This window comes from Carcharodon carcharias, chromosome 18 (genome assembly GCF_017639515.1).
Source record: "Carcharodon carcharias isolate sCarCar2 chromosome 18, sCarCar2.pri, whole genome shotgun sequence".
Taxonomy (NCBI): domain Eukaryota; kingdom Metazoa; phylum Chordata; class Chondrichthyes; order Lamniformes; family Lamnidae; genus Carcharodon; species Carcharodon carcharias.
In genome coordinates, this window is record NC_054484.1 from 47,753,319 (window position 1) to 47,771,845 (window position 18,527).

General features: G+C 45.0%; 1 protein-coding gene across 4 annotated transcripts in view; it reads right to left on the reverse strand.

Moving 5' to 3' along the window:
- LOC121290309 (galactosylgalactosylxylosylprotein 3-beta-glucuronosyltransferase 1-like) overlaps positions 1-18,527 on the reverse strand; it is a 166,080-nt gene that overhangs the window by 62,515 nt on the left and 85,038 nt on the right. Inside the window, exon 1 of one of the 4 annotated variants that reach the window (XM_041210624.1) lies at positions 17,952-18,023. The exons of the other annotated variants lie outside the window; for them this stretch is intronic. The gene's annotated coding sequence lies outside the window, so the exon portion shown is untranslated. Of the gene's footprint in view, positions 1-17,951; positions 18,024-18,527 lie in introns of those variants that run through there. 4 annotated transcript variants of the gene reach the window in all.

Below are 18,527 nucleotides of genomic sequence, written 5' to 3' on the forward strand. Positions count from 1 at the left end.
AGCAAAATTAACTTTTGGAAGAAAAACATCTTTATCCATACTAGTATTGTAAGTTGAGCCTGGCAGAGACATCCTAAATAACTGAGAATTGGTGGCGAGTAGGAAATGCAGCATTCACCTGCAACAAAGGCCAGGATTTGCCATAAGTTGAGTGGGCTTGGCGGGAGTGGGCCGGGGTGGTTCTCAAGCCGGCCGCCACCCACGATCAGCTCCGCACTATGATTTCACACGGGCGGGCCAATTAAAGCCCGTCCTGCGATGATCACAAGTGGTAGCGAGCGCTACCTGTGTGGGCAGGGGAGTCGGGTCCAGCGCTCTCCCTGAAGCACGGAGCTCGTGAATGAGGTTTCCTAAAAAAACATAAAGGCTGCTTGGCCTTTTTGCCTGCCCACTAACCATAAGGTTGGACGGGCAGTGTAAAATTCAGGTTAATTACCTGGTTATTGGCTTTAATAGGCCTTTCAGTTATCGGAGGTTGCGCAGCTGACTGTGGCACACACCAGCTGAATGAAACATCGTGCGACTTTGTGATGATGTCAGGACGCACGCCCACGTCATCACGCCTCAGTTAACATTCTGGCATGTCGGGTGCGCGTCCACATGCCGAATGCAAAATTCTGCCCACGGAAGAAGGAAAGAACATGGATTTATACAGTGCTTCAGCAGGCTGTAAAATGCTTCACCCACAGCCAACGTAGTACTTGGGCAGAATTTTACATTCGGCTTGTGGGCGTGCGCCTGACATGCCAGAAATGTAAAATGACGCTCGATGAAGTCAGGCATGCGTCCCGATGTCACCACGCTGTCTCGCAATGTTTTGATTCGGTGGGTGCACACCGGAGTCAGCTGTGCATCTGCTGATAATTGAAAGGCCTATTAAGGCTATTAACGAAATAATTAACTTCAAATTTACGCTGCTCGTCCAACCTAACGGTTGGCGGGCAAGCAAAAAGGCCAAGCGGCCTTTACATTTTTTAGGTAATCTCATCCACGGACGGGATGAGGTTTCCTAAAGTTAATACTAATTAAATAAAATCTTTATTTTGACAGTAAAAACATGTCCTATCTCATGTGACACAGTCACATGAGGGGACATATTTCATGAAATTTTTAATGTCTTTAATAAATTTTTTAAAAAGCGCTTCAATCTCCTTGAGGCAGCTCCTTATCTCAGTGAGATTGAAGCGCTCTTTCACATGCATGTGCGAAAGAGCACTGGACCCGACTCTCCCTCCACCCCCCACCTGCACAGGTAGTGCTCAGCGTTACCGCTCGCGATCCACGTTGGGCGGGCCTTAATTGGCCCACCTGCATGAAATTGTGGTGCGGAGCCGATCGCGGCCGGTGCATGGCTCCGCGACAGTCCCACCCGCTCCCGCCAAGCCCACCCGACCAATGTAAAATCCTGGCCCTTGTTTCACGTGCAGAAACTATTATATTGTGGGAAACATGGCAGCCAAAGCATTTTGTTTTAATTCTTTCACAGGGTGTGGGTGTCACTGGCTAGGCCAGGATTTATTGACCATCCTTGTTTGTCCTTGCCAAGGTGATGGTGAGCCGCCTTCTTGAATCATTACGTGTAGTAATCGTAATAGCAATAGTAATGTGTAATCGCTACTGTGGTGTAGGGAGAGAGTTCCAGGATTTTGACCCAGCAACAGTGAAGGAATGGCGATATATTTCCAAGTCAGAATTGGAGGGGAACTTCCAGGTGGCAGTGTTCCCATACGTATACTTCCTTTGTCTTTCTAGGTGGTAGAGGTCACAGGTTTGGAAGATTCTGTCAAAGGATCCTTGGTGAAATCCTGCAGTGCGTCCTGTAGATGGTATGCACTGCTGTCACTGTGTGTTGGGTGGTGGACAGAGTGAATGTCTAAGTTGATAGATGAGGCACCAATCAAGCGGGGCTGCTTTGTCCTGGATGGTGTCCAGCTTCTTGAGCATTTTGGGAACTACACTCATCCAGGCAAGTGGAGAGTATTCCATCACACTCCTGACTTGGACCTTGTAGATGGTGGACGGGCTTTGGGGAGTAGGGAGATAAGTTACATGTAAGTGCATGACAAGCTTCCACAAGCATTTGGATAATCACCTGTTTCAGTGATGTTGGTTGAAGGGTAAATATTGGCCAGGACATTGGGAGAACTCTCCTGCTCCTCTTTGAATACTTGTGTGATCTTTTACAATCACCTGAGGCAACGGACCAGGCCTTTGTGTAATATCTCATTTGAAAGCTGTTCATGTCTGTACGCAATTGGCAGTGAGAGAAAGTGCAGTTTCTCCACAAGAAATATTTGGAATTAAAAGTTTAATGATGACCATGAAACCATTGTCAACTGTTGTCCTTTAGGGAAGGAAATTAGTCGTCCTTACCTGGTCTGGCCTACATGTAACTCCAGACCCAGACCCACAGCAATGTGGTTGACTCTGAAAGGCCTAGCAAGCCACTCAGCTGTAATAAACTGCTACAAAGTCGCTAAAAAGGAGTGAAACTGGATGGACCACCTGGCATCGACTCAGGCACCAGAAACGACAACAACAATCTCAGCCCTGTCAACCCTGCAAAGTCCTCCTTACTAACATCTGGGGGCGAGTGCCAAAATTGGGGGAGCTGTCTCATAGACATAGTCAACCTCACAGAATCATACCTTACACATAATATCCCAGAGACCACCATCACCATCCCTGGGTATGTCCTGTCCCACCGGCAGGACAGACCCAGCAGAGATGGTGAAACAGTGGTATACAGTCAGGAAGGTGTTGCCCTGGGAGTTCTCAACATCGACTCCAGGCCCCATGAAGTCTCATGGCATCAGTCAAACATGGGCAAGGAAACCTCCAGCTGATTACCAAGTACCGCCCTCCCTCAGCTGATGAATCAGTGCTCCTCCATGTTGAACATCACTTGGAGGAAGCACTGAAGGTGGCACTGAGTCTACTCTGGATGGGGGACTTCAATGTCCATCACCAAGAGTGGCTCGGCAGCACCACTACTGACTGAGCTGGCCGAGTCCTAAATGACATAGCTGCTAGATTAGGTCTGCAGCAGGTGGTGAGGGAAAACCATACTTGACATCATCCTCACCAAACTGCCTGCCGCAGATGTATCTGTCCATGACACTATCGGTAGGAGTGACCACCACACAGTAATTGTGCAGATGAAGTCCCGCCTTCACATTGAGGATATCCTCCATCATGTTGTGTGGCACTATCACCATGCCACATGGGATAGATTTCGAACAGATCTAGCAACTCAAGACTGGGCATCCATGAGTTGCTGTGGGCCATCAGCAGCCTCATTTCTACTCGAGCACAATCTGTAACCTCATGGCCTGTCATATCCCACACTCTACCATTACTATCAAGCCAGGGGCTCAACCGTGGTCTAATGAAGAGTGCAGGAGAGCTAGCCAGGAGCAGCACCAGGCATACCTAAAAATGAGGTGTCAACTTGGTGAAGCTATAACACAGGACTACTTGCATGCTAAACAACATAAGCAGCAAGTGATAGACAGAGCTAAGCAATCCCACAACCAACGGATCAGTTCTAAGCTCTGCAGTCCTGCCAGATCCAGTCGTGAATGGTGGTAGACAATTAAACAACACTTTGGAGGAGGAAGCTCCACAAATATCCCCATCCTCAATAATGGAGGAGCCCAGCACAGCAGTGCAAAAGGTAAGGGTGAAGCATTCGCAACAATCTTCAACCAGAAGTGCCGAGTGGAGGAGCCATCTCGGCCTCCTCCAGAGGGCCCCAGCAGCACAGATGCCAGTCTTCAGCCAATTCAATTCACTCCACGTGATATCAAGAAATGGCTGAAGGCACTGGATAATGCAAAGACTATGGGCCCTGACAATATTCTGGCAAAAGTACTGAAGACCCGTGCTCCAGAACTTGCCGCACTCTAGCCAAGCTGTTCCAGTACAGCTACAACACTGGCATCGACCTGGCTATGTGGAAAATTGCCGAGGTATGTCCTGTACACAAAAAGCAGGACAAATCCAACCCGGCCAATTACCGTCCCATCAGTCTACTCTCCATCATCAGGAAAGTAATGGAAGGGGTCATCAACAGTGCTATCAAGCAACACTTGCTTCGCAATAACTTACTCACCAATGCCTAGTTTGGGTTCCACCAGGGCCACTCAACTCCTGACCTCATTACAGCCTTGGTTCAAACATGGACAAAAAAGCTGAACTCCTGAAGTGAAGTGAGAGTGACTGCCCTTGACATCAAGGCAGCATTTGACAGAATGTGGCACCAAGAAGCCCTAGTAAAACTGGAGTCAATGGGAATCAGGGGGAAACTCTCTGCTGATTGGAGTCATACCTAGCACAAAGGAAGATGGTTGTGGTTGTTGGAGGTCAGTCTTCTCAGTTCCAGGACATCACTGCAGGAGTTCCTCAGGGTAGTGTCCTCAGCCCAGCCATCTTCAGCTACTTCATCACTGACCTTCCTTCCATCATAAGGTCAGATGTGGAGATGTTCGCTGATGATTGCACAATGTTCAGCACCATTTGCAACTCCTCAGATACTGAAGCAGTCTACGTCCAAATGCAGCAAGACTTGGACAATATCCAGGCTTAGGCTGACAAGGGACAAGTAACATTTGCGCCACACAAGTGTCAGGCAGTGACCATCTCCAACAAGAGAGAATCCTACCATCACCCCTTGATGTTCAGTGGCATTACCATTACTGAATCCCCCAATATCAACACCTTGGGGGTTACCATTGACCAGAAACTGAAATGGACTAGCCATGTAAATACAGTGGCTACAAGAGCAGGTCGGAGGTTAGGAATTGTATCTCACCTCCTGACTCCCCAAAGCCTGTCCACCACCTACAAGGCAGAAGCCAGGATGGAATACTCTCCACTTGTCTGGATGAGTGCATCTCCCACAACACTCAAGCAGCTGGACACCACCCAGGACAAAGCAGCCCGCTTGATTGGTACCACATCCACAAACATTCACACCCTCCACCACTTACGCACAGTGACTGCAGTGTGTACCATCTACAAGATGCACTGCAGGAATTCACCAAGGCTCCTTAGACAGCACCTTCCAAACCCATGACCACTACCATCTAGAAGGACAAGGGCAGCAGATAGATGGGAACACCACCACCTGGAAGTTCCTCTCCAAGTCGCTCACCATCCTGACTTGGAAATATATCGCCGTTCCTTCACTGTCGCTGGGTCAAAATCCTGGAGCTCCCTTCCTATCAGCACTGTGGGTGTACCTGCACCAGTTTAAGAAGGCAGCTCACCACCACCTTCTCAAGGGCAACTAGAGATGGGCAATAAATGCTGGCCCAGCCAGCGAAGCCCACAGGCTGTGAATGAATAAAATAAAATCAACATTTTTTCTAAGATATACCCATTTCACTTTCCATGTTATTACAGTCCTTTTAGCAAACAGTCCCCAGTTGCTACCAGCTTCTAATGAGTTCTCATTTCTCCATTTCACCGAATAGTAATTTTGAGTGACCATCACCAAGTGTTTTCCTCAGTTTTCAGAGAATTTCTTAAATCCTGCACTAGCAATAAAGCTTGTTCCAATGATGCCTCTTTCCACTGGCCATGCCAGGATAAATCTCCCAGAATCCATGGAAGGCTACGGGATATGTCTCTTTAACTAGAGACCATCTTCATCCCGCACATGGCTATGGTGGCTCACAAAGGCATCTAGCCTTTTCTCCCTGCTGTCAACATAGGACAACTATCTGATTATGATATTCACTGATTTGTTTGGAAGCCAGTATCCTGATCTCAAAAAAGGCTTCCTCTGCCCTTTTCCTCAAGGTAACATGAAACACATTAATAAAAACAAAAAAACTGCGGATGCTGGAAATCCAAAACAAAAACAGAATTACCTGGAAAAACTCAGCAGGTCCGGCAGCATCAAACACATTAACATTGTATCTGGTAGAAATTCTGATTAGCTATCTTTAATCCCAAATCCCTTTCATTTTAGAAGTAAATAGATAATTTACAGGACAACTTGATACTTATAACACCTTTCTGGGACTTTAGGAGACTCAGAGTATACACGTGCTAAACTCAGAGGCTGTTGCCATTATCTCCAATGTAAATATCTTGCATCTGCTTCTCAGTAAAACAATCTGAGCCTTCCTTTGATCTCTAAGATTCAAACCACCCAGGTAGACTGCAGAACCATCACATGACCCTCTTCATTGAACCTAAATTTAAAGCTACTGTCCCAAAATATAATAATCCTATAAACCTCGTAATTGTAACAAGGGGCATCTGAGGGGATACCCAGTGTAGTCTGGGAATGAGTCTCCATATAAGCATCAAAGGGCTGGCCCTGAGAAGCGGCTGGACCTCCACCAGCATCAACCTCCAAACCTGCCCTTCCCCAACCCCCCATCAATCCCCATTGTAATTTCTAGGTTCCTTATGAATGGTAGGTGGATCTGGATTCTCCCCTTTAACGGAGCACCTCTATCCCCTGGAATTATCACAGGTTTATGCTCCTAGAATCACACAATTTCTGGGCTAGTAATGTCTACTTAATTCTGATAGATTTCAGTCCCAGTTTCCAGATTGGTGTCAACAGACACCTTCCAACAAAGCAGCTGAGTCTGGCAGCCTTCAGTCCAGCCCTTTGATGGAACTAATTGATTCAGGTAAGCTAAGGACCCCCCTGAACTGGATAGTCTACCAAGTTACCTAATTGGCCATAGCTGATTTTTCTTCTCAAATACTATAAGCTGATATGTTGATGGCATATGTTAGTTTGCTTTTTTAATGCGTGGAGGAACAACTTTAATTCTATTTGCCTGCTGGAAATTGGAGATAGTATTCCAAAAATGGCAATGGTTCACTGACTGCCCCGTTCCCTCTCATTTTGCATCAACTGCCACTTTGGTTAGGGCCTCTGATTGGGCGGCACAGGTAGCCAACTATTCGTAATATTGTAGTTGGGGTCTTCTGACACACGTTTGAGATACCGGTGGGTGGAACATATGCTGATTACTCATCCTGGTTCCCAAAACTCTTCCTGCCCTCTGCAGACCCCTTCTTGACATCGTCCACAATTACCTCTCCCTCTTTCCCTAGAGTCACTGAACTTCCTGGAACCTCCTGCCCCCAACAAAGGTGCAGTCTCCACTCCCTTCCTCCACCTCCTTAACCTCTTCACAACCAGGTTTGAGTGTTACAACAGAGCTTGAACTTCACTGGAAATATGGAAGTGAGTTCCAGACTTTAAAACAACTCAGACCTCATGCTGAATCCATTAAGAAGGCTGTGTTAAATTTAATCCCATGGCCTTGTCTGACCCCAAGATTTTTTTAACGTTGCATCTCTAATACTGCACCTAAACTTATCTCTAAATCCGTGGTAGTGGTATCTTTTTACACCTACGAATAACACACTCTCAGAGTCAATAACAAATTAACAAGCAACTGAGCTCAAGGCTGGAAATCTATTACTTCTATCTACAGTGTAGACCTCATTAAACTTTAACGGTCAGTAATTCTGTACAAAACTTTGAGCTCTATTAAGGAAATTATCCTAATTGACTACAAATTGTTTTCTGCCTGCTATTTTGATAGGGAGGGGGATCCTGGCTCACACGCAGAAAACCCTAGCTACAGAATGGGGAGAGAAGAGGAGCCCCATTCTCCCGTACAGCCACAGAACGGGGAGAGAACAGGAGCCCGATTCTCCCATACAGCTACAGAATGGGGAGAGAAGAGGAGACCCCTTCTCCCATACAGCCACAGAATGGGGAGAGAACAGGAGCCCCATTCTCTCATACAGCTACAGAATGGGGAGAGAACAGGAGCCCCATTCTCCCATACAGCCACAGAATGGGGAGAGAACAGGAGCCCCATTCTCCCATACAGCTACAGAATGGGGAGAGAACAGGAGCCCCATTCTCCCATACAGCCACAGAATGGGGAGAGAAGAGGAGCCACATTCTCCCATACAGCTACAGAATGGGGAGAGAAGGAGTCCCATTCTCCCATACAGCTACAGAATGGGGAGAGAAGGAGCCCCATTCTCCCATACAGCTACAGAATGGGGAGAGAAGGAGCCCCGTTTACATCAACTGACGGAAAAATGCTTCAAACATCTTATAAGTGGTGTTCCATAAACTAAGTTGAGCTCAGAGGAAAACTAGCAGTTCATCCATTGCTAATTACAAAAGACATTAAATGACATATTTTATACTCTAAAGAACTACTTCATTTAATTGTACAGCATATGATATTAATTGCTAGATTTTCCAAGTTACCAGGCTGATGGAAATCAATGAATGGAAAATCATGAGCAGCCAATGCATGATTTTCCAATGAAGCTTGTGAGGCCATGGGAAATCTATTCTTATATTTATTAATTTATTCATCATAACTTATCAATAAAATCTCACTTACTACAGCTGACAGTTTTAAGAAGAGAGTATCTAATTTTGCAGTCAAAACAGATTGGTAGAAAAGTAAACTGTATTGTAACAGTTGCTACTCTTCAAAACTACATCATTGGTTCAAAAGTGCTTTGGGATGACATCATGAAAGGATCGATATAAGTGGAAATTTTTCCTTTTTCATCAATATTAACAGAAACCTTTGTAAGATATGGTGACAACAGGGATAGGAAGAACAATCTAATATCAATATATTGTGATTTTAAGTCTGCCACGGCTCGGACTGAGCACAGTGTTCCTTTGACCAATTGGAATGGGCCTAAAGAAATCTCCAGGAGTGAGGAGCTCTTAAAGGATCCCGGAGTTCTTTGTTGTTCCTAATCTCCCAGTTGCTGTTAATCTTTATTTATATTCTTGTGAACATTTTTTCAGCCAGAATTTTGTAAAAGATTTTTCTCCCAATAGTCCATGATGTTTATGTAAATCCTAAGCAAGCCATTTATCATCTGCTCACAAAATCATCGTGGAAATGGAATACTATTCAGTCTATCCGAATACATCCATCCAGGGAGATCTTAATATTCCTGCCATTTCAGTACCTAATTGGTTCTTAAAAGATTCCACTTTTAACCTCCACTTTTCCTGGGGCAGAATCCCATGGGCAGGCGCACGCCTGTCAGCATCGGGTGTAAAATTGCACAAGATGATGTTGAGCAAATGTCCCGATGTCGTCCTGTGCTCGCGCGATATTTCGCTCAGCGGGTGCAGGCAAAAGTCAGAAGCACACCCACGCCCGACGACAATTAAGAGGGCAATTAAGCCCATCAACTGGGCAATTGTCTCCGATTTTTCGTGGTCCATCCAACCTTACAGTTGGGAGACGGGCAAATCAGCCAGGTGGACTTTGCATTTTTCATCAAATCTCATCCAAGGGCGGGATGAGGTTTCCGTTATTAAACAAAGTAAAAATAAAAATCTGCGGACAGCATTTTTATCATCTATATGTTCAGATGCCTGATTGTGATAATTGGACATTTTTATTCTGATTTTAAAAACTTTATTTCATGCTTTTCGGGTCTGCAGCTCCCTGAGGCAGCTGTCTGCCTTCAGGGAGCTTTCTCTCAGCACTCGCCCGTGCCCACATTGACATCATTGCCTGCCCTCCTCCCATCCCCAATCTGGCAGCGCTGAGCATTTCGGTGTGCTTCATGGTGGCTGGCCGTTAATTGGCTAGCCAGCATGAAATCTCGGTTGGGGGCCGATCGCGGTCGGTGTCCTTTTCCTGGCCGATCCCAGGCCCGCCAAATCGCTGAACCCGTCTGCACAGCTGAAAATGCAGGCCCTGGAAGTCCATTCTATATATAGTTCATTTTTTGTGTGAAGAATGATTTCTTGATATTAGTTCTAAATTTATCTTTTATTATTAGTTTGAACCTTGTGCTCTCTTGTCCCACTTTCACAATCTAATTTAAAACTATTCTTTAGATGCATCCTTTCAATTTCTTTAACTATCTTACTTAATTCTGTAAGATCAAATCTCAAATGCCTCTTTCGTATGCTGAAAAGCCCAACTTTCCTTACGAGTCAGATCCTTCACACAAGTGATCAGGCTCATTACTCTTCCCTGCTGCTAGGTTTCACTCAAAGTCACCTCTGATCACATGTTTCTGCTTTTTCTTACATTCATCCCAGTGAACCCCTTCCTCTTTAGCCATTGTAACGCTGATGGCATTTGAAGTATTCTGGAGACTTAAACAGAACAGGAAAAGAGCTGAACAAAAGAACGGACATGAAAACAAAAAGCTCTTACAATACAAACTTTCATGGGCATTGGGGGCATCCAAGAGAATGGCAATTTGCAAATCAAGGTAAAGTTAATGATGGTTGGTTTATAGTACCAAAAATGCAACATGTTATGCTTGTATTGGTAAATGATGAAAGAAGGCATACTAGTGGAGAAGAGCAAGCACTATTGGAGTTACTGATCGAAGTAGAGACCATGCCAACATTTCAGAATAGGTAAGGCAGGTAGTTGGAGGAAATGGGGATAAAGGAATATGTGAGCAGAAATGGTACATGGGATCAGAATTGCTGGTTGTGCGGAAGATAAATACCAAAACAGACTGTTTCCGTATTATAAATATCAATGTAATATATCTGTTTCAAGGGCATCCTTGGGGATGATACTGAGAATGGCAGTGAAGCTCATGCTACATTTTTGCTGCTACCTTTTAGCAGATCTGCTGGAGCAAAACTTTGGCTTAGTGGCAGCATTTTCACTTCAAAGTTGAAGGGGCAGGTTTTGGATATCACTCCAGACAGTTCCATCAAGTGGAGACTCAAGCTCTGGCACTAAATTCTCCACTGACATCCTGCAAATTCTCACTGTTGGTGGAGGTGGGTGCCCTCCTCCCCGCATTTGTAAAACTAACCACCTTACCAGCTGATATAAAGATGATTATGGCTTTGGAAGAAATGCTTAACATGTCACCCCTTAGGCTGTTAATCAACCTGTAAACCTTCCACCACTCCACAAAGTTTTGCAAGGGAACATTGCGAAGATATAAAAACAACCAGGTATGCATCACTATGGTCCTCTATTCTCTAGATACCAGATGGGTAAAACTTATGCTGCAGCAATTCCACTTTGGAACTAATCAACTGGGGTTTGGATGCTTCTCTTGTTCTGTCTGTCACAATTACATTGTCCCTCCCTTGGGTTTTGTAGTCACTTTTTTTACTCCATACAGCTTTTCAGAAGACCAAAACGTACATTGAAAATATTGCAAAAGGGAAATACTGCAGATGCTGGAATTCTGCCTAGAACAACAATTATGGTGAATTACTCATTAAGAAAGCATTATACTATTAATGAGATTTTAGTTTGCACAAATGCTACATTTACCAAGATGACATGTCCTTCATGAAATATCTTTTTAAGTTATACATATACTGAAACTCAGTAAAATTACATACTGGTTATTTAACCACAATGCTTAATAAAAAAAACAAATAAAATATGGAAATGAAACTTATGTTATAATGTTGGTTTCATGGTATGAAAAAATGTTATTTGCTTCTATTGAATAAATACAGAGCTAATCTTGCTGATATTCAACATGCTAACGACTGTATATGTAGGCATCAGTATTCAGAAAATCATTGTAACTTTGTCAGCAGAATACAACACACTAAAATTATTATATTTAAACAATTAAGCCTTGTCATTTGGCATAACCTGAATTAATTTTCATAGTGATCAGCTGCTGCTTGATGCTGACAGGAATTCTTGCAAATATATGGACACCAGCCAAGTAATTGTTCTCAAACAAAAACAGAAAATGCTGGAAAAACTCAGCAGGTCTAACAGCATCTGTGGAGAGACAAACAGAGTTAACGTTTCAAGTCTGTATGACTCTTCTTCAGAGCTAAAGAGAAGTAAAAATGTGATGAAATTTATACTGTTTAAGGTGGGTGGAGTAGGTGAAGCTGGATAGAAGGCCAGCGATAGGTGGGAGCAAAGGAGAGATAGCCAAAAATATCATGAACAAAAGGACAAAGGGGATGTTAATGGTAGTGGTACTGGCTAAAGGAGGTGTTGACGGTGGTATTAAGGTCAGAAAGCAGAATATGAAAACAGCAGGGCAAGGCTGTTCACTCTGGAAAGAGCAACATGAACAAGTGACAGATGGCCCTTGTGGGGGTGGGGTGGGAGGAGGGGACAGTGGTGGGAAAAAAGATTGAAAATAGGATAAAAGATGGTTATAAAACAATGAATAAAAATGAAAATAAATAAAAATAAAATTAAGTGGATAAAAAAATAAAAATAAAAAATGAAAATCAATATTGAAAAAAGGGGATAAAAAAGGGGTGAGGATGGAGGAGTGAATTCATGGTCTGAAGTTGTTGAACTCAGTGTTAAGTCCTGAAGGCTGTAAAGTGCCTAATCGGAAGATGAGTTGCTGTTCCTCTAGTTTGTGTTGGGCTTCACTGAACATTGCAGCAGGCCAAGGATGGATATACGAGCGTGAGAGCAGGATGGTGTGGGTCATGCTTGCGGACAGACCGAAGGTGGGAGCAGCGAATGCAGTAGACCAAATTGAAGGAGATGCAAGTGAAGAGCTGCTGTGCCTGAAATGAGTGTTTGGGCCCTTGGACGGTGAGGATGGAGGAGGTAAAGGGGCAGGTGTTGCACCTTCTGCGATTGCATGAAAAAGTGCTGTGGGAGGGGGAGAGGTGTTGGGGGTGATGGAGGGGTGGACCAGGGTGTCCTGGAGGGAACGGTCTCTATGTAATGCCGATGGGGCGGTGAAGGGAAGATGTGGTTGGTGGTGGCATCATGCTGGAGTTGGAGAAAATGGCGAAGGATGATCCTTTGAATGCAGAGGTTGGTGGGGTGAAAAGTGAGGACAAGGGGGACCCTATCATGGTTCTGGGAGGGAGAGAAAATTATGAGGACAGAGGCATGGGAGATGGGTCAGACACGACTGAGGGCCCTATCAGCCATGGTGGGTGGGAAACCTCAGTTAAGGAAGAAGGAAGACATGTCAGAAGCGCTGTTTTGGAAAGTGGCATCATCAGAACAGATGGGATGGAGGCGAAGGAACTGAGAGAATGGGATGGAGTCCTTACAGGAAGCAAGGTGTGAGGAGCTGTAGCCTAGGTAGCTGTGGGAGTCAGTTGGCTTTTAATGAATATTGGTGGACAGTCTATCATCAGAAATTGAGACAGAGAGGTCAAGGAATGAAGGGAAATGTTGGAGATGGACCATGTGAAGGTGCTGGAGGAGTGGAAATTGGAAGCAAAATTGATAAGTTTTTCCAGGTCCAGATAAGAGCATGAAGCGGCACTGAAACAGTCACCGATGTACCGCAAAAAGAGTCATGGGGATGGGCCTGAGTAGGACTGGAACAAGGAATGTTCCACGTACGCCATAAAGAGACAGGCATAACTGGGGCCCATGCGGGTACGCATAGCCACACCTTTTATTTGGAGGGAGTGAGTCGAGTTAAGGAGAAATTTTTCAGTGAGAGAACAAGTTCAGCCAGATGGAGGAGAGTAGTGATGGATGGGGATCGTTTGGGCCTCTGTTCAAGGAAGGAGTGGAGAGCCCTCAGACCATCCTGGTGGGGGATGGAGGTGTAGAGGGATTGGACGTCCACTAGGTTGATTAAGGTTTGAATCGTCTGCTGCTTACAATAGACACTTCAATCAGGGAAAAAAAATGTTTGCTGTAGCATAAATGACTAGGGTAATGACTGAGTTTATTCTGAATCTTTTGAATTTTACATTTCGTATTTTGGCAGTAACAATATATTTTTCTTTGTTTGCGTGTGGCTCTTTGTTCAAATACAGTGACATTTGTTGTTTACATGTTGGATGGCAGTGACGTGATTGTGACTCAATGCACTGTGCAGGCTGTGAACTCTGTCAAAGTAAGACAATAAATATTTGCTTCAATCATTAATGTGTTATTTATTACTATTATTACTATCTCAAAGGCATGTTAGTCACCAGTTATGATAAAGGTCTACACCTGAACTGTCAACTTTAGTTTTCCTTCCTCCTTTTTGGTCCAGATTTTCATGCAGTCAGAAGGTCTCTGATGTCATTTAAAAATGTCGGGCGAGAGCCGATTCCAGGATTCTGGCCCCCCATTCCCAACACCCTCCCCCACAACCCCCACAACTTTTGCTGGTGCGGGATAAGGTTGTGGGTCATGAGCTCGGACCCTGCGCTCCCAAACTGGCTGGCTCCATTGTGGGGTGGGCATTGCCTAACACCCCACAATTTTCATGGAGTCCAGCCAGCTTCTCCATGACTTGTGGGTCATGGATCCCAGAGGAGTTGTTCATCATAGTCTGGATTCAGGAACATTCTGAAAGGTAACTTCAAAAGGTCTAGCCTCCCATATCCCTCCCACACCAAATCACGTCCCACACCCAGCCCCATGGCCCCTCTTACCATCCATGCCAACTCTTGGTCCTTTCATGCCCAGACAGTATGCACTATGTACAGAATCAATGAACTTTTCTTAACAATGGAATGTGTGAAACTGCTTTAAAAAAGCACCCATTCATAATTCTTTGAAAAGAAAACTGGTGTTCCCTCAACCATACATAATGAGGCTTGGCTGAGAGCTCTGGGAGTCCAATTTGCACGGCTGAAGAAAACTGTTGACTTTGCTTGATTGACATCTTTATGCGATTATAATGTTATTTTTCTGTGATCTCTTTTGTCAATATCTCGTTGTTTATTTGCTGTGAATTGCTTAAAGCTTTTGTTATTGATACTTCAGTGATCACTTTGATTGACACTTTTATAAGGTTGTAGGAACACCATCCTTGAGGAGATTCATGGAATAACACCCTCGAGACTGAGCTTACCAGCAAGAGGAGGGATCCTTTTATGGAAATTGAGCAGATAATTACTCTAGGAATAAGCAATTATACATCAGGGCTGAGGCACAAAGTAAGCTGCCAACAAGAAGATTCTGCCAGAATTACCTACTTCAGAAACAAAGGGAGGACATTTTGGATTAAATTTTCCAAGCATGTGGAAGGAGCATGATACCTCAGTTATGGCCAGTGAGTAGCTATAATCTGCAGACAAAAAACCTGTAATTTTTCAAAGTACACTGGAACTTGGCAGGAGACCTCACAAAATGTACTCTTCATCTGTTTATTAGACGTAGGTGGCCATATTTCCTTTTTAGAAAACTTAGCAAAAAACAAGTAGTGTATTAAAACATTTTTTTAAAACTGTAATGGATTATTACTAATAGGTGAATTACCATGGCTATGAGAATTGATTCTGCTCAAAGTCTGATTCAAAGAAATTAGAGAAAAGAGAAAAAAAAACATTTTTTTTCCTTGTTAAAAGCCGATCACGAGGAAGTTGTACTGAACCTTGTACTTGGGCAAGCAGCTGAAGACATGGTAGGGCAGGATCTGCATGCTACATGGCAGCCACCAGCAGCAGGCCAGTCACTGTGTGCATGGAAAACGACATTACAGACCACATTGAATAGTTATTCTAGTCGGCAATCGGGCCCTTTGACTTTCCACTGGATATATCTATAATCATTGACTGGCGAGCTGTTCATGTCTATTTCAACATGATTAAATTTAATTCTGGGACACTTTTTTGTTACGCAACAAAGGAACGGCAGAGAGCAAAAGATACTGAATTCATTTTTAAAAGTGAATACCATGTGGCAGGGATGTTCAACGTTCTTTGCCTGGTGTATAAACCCATGAACTCCCCTGTCTAATTTCTAAGTGCACCCCTTTCTGGAGGATTAACAGTCACTGCTCAGTCAAGCGTTGAGTAACACATGATACAGAAGGTCCTTTGTCGCTATATGTGTTGAACCCTAGTGTTCTTGCGTCAATGCCAGAAATCTCCCCTGCTGATTAGCTCAATAAGAAGAAAAGTCATTCTGAGGGTCAGCCTAAAATATGGGGTGGAGTCACTGTGAGAAAAGGTTTCCAAGACCTGGGAACAGTGGAGCATCTGTCTCAAGAAAATGATCTAAGGATGCAGAGAAAATCCTCTCATTGTTTTGAGCATCCCACTACAGGAAGGGCACTAGAGCCATGAAAAACATACAGTGAAGATTTTCTACAATGATAGCATTGACAGGTTATCGTTATGAAAATAATTGGGGCTCATTTAATTGGAACAGAAAAGGTTAAGTAGAGATCTGACTATTAAGAGGGAGTAATATGAGTAAATAAAATATAATGAGTGGAATTTTAACTTATTCCCTGGTTGTTACCTAGTACATAGAATATGTAGAATGTACAACAGGGAAACAGGCCTTTTGGCCAAACAGCCTGTGCCAGCATTTATGCTCCACACAAGCCTACTTCCACCGTCTTTACCTAACCCTATTGGAATAACATTCAATTCTTTTATCCCTCAGGAATTTCTCCAGCTTCCTCTTTAATGCATCTATGCTATTTACCTCAATTACACTTACATTTCTAAATTTCCATTGAAACGAATGACAAGGAAAGCTAGGCAGTTTCTATTTTGCGTGGATAATCCACAAAGGAGTGCCTCCCCTAGCTTCACAGTCAGCCTGCAGGCCATTGCAGCCTCTCCTTGGCCTCCTCTCAATCATTTTTCCCAATCAGAGCCTACCTGAAGATCACTGTTGGTGGCACCGCTGCTCAAAATTGATGCTCGTTGCCATCCATGCGGCAGACACCTGCAGCTTATAGGTCTAATTTATATGAGGCCTAAGACCTAATTCCGATCATGCTGGCGGCACTATCCTATTTCTGCCCCAACATTTCTATGGGACTGGATGGCTGGTAACCTCTGAGCTCCCCAGCGTCAGATTTTGGGGTACCCAAAAGATGTGCAGGGAAGTTTCCAGTTAAGGGATTGCATGGCAAGCGCCCAGAAGTGCACACTTCTTTTGAGCAATTGCGCTGCACTGGGAACCATCCGAAAATGCGGTTTAAATTTCAAACTTCAGATGGTTTTGCCAGGGTTATATGAACAGTTACATAGGCAAAGTTAGAAGAATGAAAACCTCTTCTAACTTCTGAGTAACTATTGTAAAGACCCAGACTGACCCTGACCTCATGGGGCTCCCCCAACACCACTGGCTCCCCTCCCATGGGACTCACCCCACACCTCCTGACCACCCCCCCCCACCCACCCCTCCGACCTCCGACCTCTGACACTCCCCATCCCCCGACTTCCGACACCCTCCACTCCCCGACCTCCGACAACCCCACCCCCCAACCTCTGACACCCCAAACCCTTAATTCCGACACCCCCAATCACCAACCTCCGACCCCCTCAAACCCCCAAACTCCAACCTTTGACATCCCCAAACCTCCGATACCCAATATCCCACACCCCTGACCATCGACACTCTCCCATCCCCCCAACCCTCACCAACCTCTGAACCTCCACCCCCCAACCTTCAAACCCCACCCTCCTGATCTCTGATTTCCCACCCCTGACCTCAGACCTCCCACCACCCCCCCACCCCACCACCCCACCCGACCTCCGATCCCACATCCCCACAGACCTCCAACCCCATACCACCCCCAGCCCGCCGGACCTTTAACTGATCTCAGCCCCTCAACCTCGGACCCCCTCCTCACTCCCCACAGGCTTCTGACCTTCCCCCACCAACCTCGTAACCCCCACGAATCCCCCAGACTTCCGACTGTCCCATCCCCCTGGACCTCGGACACCTACCCCAACCCATGACTTCCTAGACCTCTGGCCACCCTCTCCACGGCCTCACCTCCCCCCTGAACATCCAAACGACTTCCGCCCCTGACCTCAGACAACCCCCCAGTCCCATCCAGCACTCTGCACCCACCCCCTCACAGACTTCCACCCCCCCCACCCCACTGGACCTCTAACCGACTGCACTCCCAGATCTCCAACTGACACCCACCTTCCCAGACCTCCAACCGACCACCCCCACCTCTTCCGGACCTCTGACCCACCCACCCAAATCCTTACCTTAGACACTTATCTTCTCTCTGGTCTGTCAATTTCCCTGGCCCTTTAAACTTACCATAAGTGTCGTAAACAGGGGGCATGGCCTCCATGAATCCGCTGGAGCTGCACTTTGCTGGGGCCTGCGAGGATTCTTTCAGTGCAGGCCCCAAGCAGCTCCAGCGAACGGAAGAGTCAACGTTATTTTCAAGGCCAGCTATGTAGGTATTTATTTCCTCTAATCCCTGCGGGCCAGCTCTTTCCAACAGTAGTTTGAAGTTACAGCCCACCATGATTGACCAATATCTTATTGTTCAATACTTAATGAGTATAAGGGTGGGTTTTCACAAAACAAAAATGCTTTTTCCATGTTTTTCTTTATGCTGGCAGAAGCAAAACTTCTCTTCTGAGACTGCAAAATAATAAACATTTAGAACTATAAACTGCAGCATTTGCAAGACTAAGTCAAATTTATCTGTTTTTCTTTTGTTAGATTGTTGTTCACTTTAGCAATTCCATTTCCATCCACCCTCGGGTTTAACAGAACTCCTTTTGTTTCTCTCGGCAGAGTTTGGATTCCAGTAGTCAGAAGTGCAATGTTGTTGCAGGAAGTGATGAACATATGTGATCCGCTCATGGTTTAGGGAAGTGTTAC